Raw genomic sequence first — 1,949 nt, forward strand, 5'->3', positions numbered from 1 at the left:
CCCCAATCTTGAATATCATTTATCTTGGAGACAGTCACTCAGTATTGTTGTGATAATTTACTTTGTTCCTCAGGAGAACTGCCTGACCTACCTGTTGACTGAGGTGCACAGTATCAAATAAACCTATTAACAGTCCTGTGGCTGTTTTAAAACTGGGACACAGGTTTGCTCTTGTAACTTTACCTCTCCTGAAGGATATTTGGTTACTCCTGAGACTCTAAAGTGCTCTCAGGTAGCCCGTGTCCTTTAGTCGAGATGTTGAAATGAAATGGAATTCCAATCGTCCTTTTTTAATTTTTTTGCTCAGGTATCTGATGTTTGTGTGAACAATTACTACTGTTCATTTATTCTGTACATCTTTGTATTTGCATGGTTTGGACTCATAAAATCTTTTCATTTTAGGTGGAAATTACACAAATCAAACACAGACATGAAAACTGACTTTTTCATTTGTGACACAAGGAGACAGGAAGGGGATCTGCACAAATGGATCATATGCTGAGGTAAATGTGAAGGTAATGTCGAAGATCTAGGTAGCTTTTTAAGGTTGCCTGGGCCAAAACAAAAAGGCTTTTGAAAAGATGAAAAGGGGAGGTGTCGGTTTACCTCGATTTATTTTTTTTTTACAAAGAAGTCCAGTTTTAAATATGTGACCCCTCATCCCTACCCCAGCCTTTAATGTAATGTATTATTGATTATATTGGTACAGAAACTGACAATCAACGGGTCACAAACTTGTCAACAAGTCCCTTTCCTGGACCAGGCTCATCGGATTGTCTCCGGTTACTCGACTTTAATGTTGAATGAGAGGCGACAGTTGCTAAGTGATCCGGTTTGCTGAGGAGCTGAGACTAAAGCAGAAATGGTGCCATTCATAATCAAGAGAAATGTACAGAAATATGCATAAATGTTCTGGCTTTTTGTGAAATTTACTAATTAAGCTGTTCAAAACAAACCCAGCGCCTAAAAGCCTCCAAATCTTAAAAAGAAACTGACTACACATAAAAAGACCAAATTGAATAAATTATTTTTTAAGTTTTATGTTTGATTTAATAACAATTAATGTCTTACACTTAAAATTCGAACAATATTAAGGAGGTCCTACCTGACTTCAAGGGTTGTGCTGCTCCAGTCACGGTTTTCTCTGTTCTGTCCKCTGCAGTTACCTGTTCCTCCTCTCTCCTCTCTTCGTCACACCCCTTTCACCTCCTCATCCTCCCTCTGTTTCATCCTATTCTTCACATGTAGTTCTATAATATACTGAAATGCTCAAATCAACCAAACTCCTAGTTACTTTAGAGTTCATGTATTTTTAGATTTTGTGCAAATCCTAAATCAGTGTTTATCAGTGACACAGTTTGATCAAACTATGACAGAGATACTGTATAACTGCTCTTCTTCAGCTCCATCCTCATCTCATCGATGCTTCCTTTCCCACATGTTGGGTTTCTTTTATTAATTTATGATATGTTCACACAAATCTGACCCGAGTTTTTTACTAAATCAGATCCATATCTGAAGAGTCTGAACCGTCAGGACTCGATGAGGTCGGGGGTACGGACTGATCCAGATGTTATTATCAATACCAACATTCTGCAGGTTTAAATCTCAGAACTCGTCTTCAGCTACAGAACAGACGTCCTGCTGCTTCATCTTTTTTAAACTTTCTAGGTTCATCATGTCCTGATGACTCTGACARCAACATCTGATCAGGGTGGAACCAACGTTAGATCAGATCCTGACTTGTTGTTCCAGAACRGACATTCTGCACCTGAGTTGGAAGGAAGATAAAATGCAAACATTGGACCAAACACAGACAGGAGATAATAATTTACCGTATTTATTCATGTATAATACGAACTTGAGTATAATACGATCATCAGTTTTTGATCTTACAAAGCATAAAAATCTAATTATCAATAACCTTTGTATAATACTATCCCCCATTT

Source organism: Austrofundulus limnaeus, unplaced genomic scaffold (genome assembly GCF_001266775.1).
Source record: "Austrofundulus limnaeus strain Quisiro unplaced genomic scaffold, Austrofundulus_limnaeus-1.0 Scaffold72, whole genome shotgun sequence".
NCBI lineage: Eukaryota > Metazoa > Chordata > Actinopteri > Cyprinodontiformes > Rivulidae > Austrofundulus > Austrofundulus limnaeus.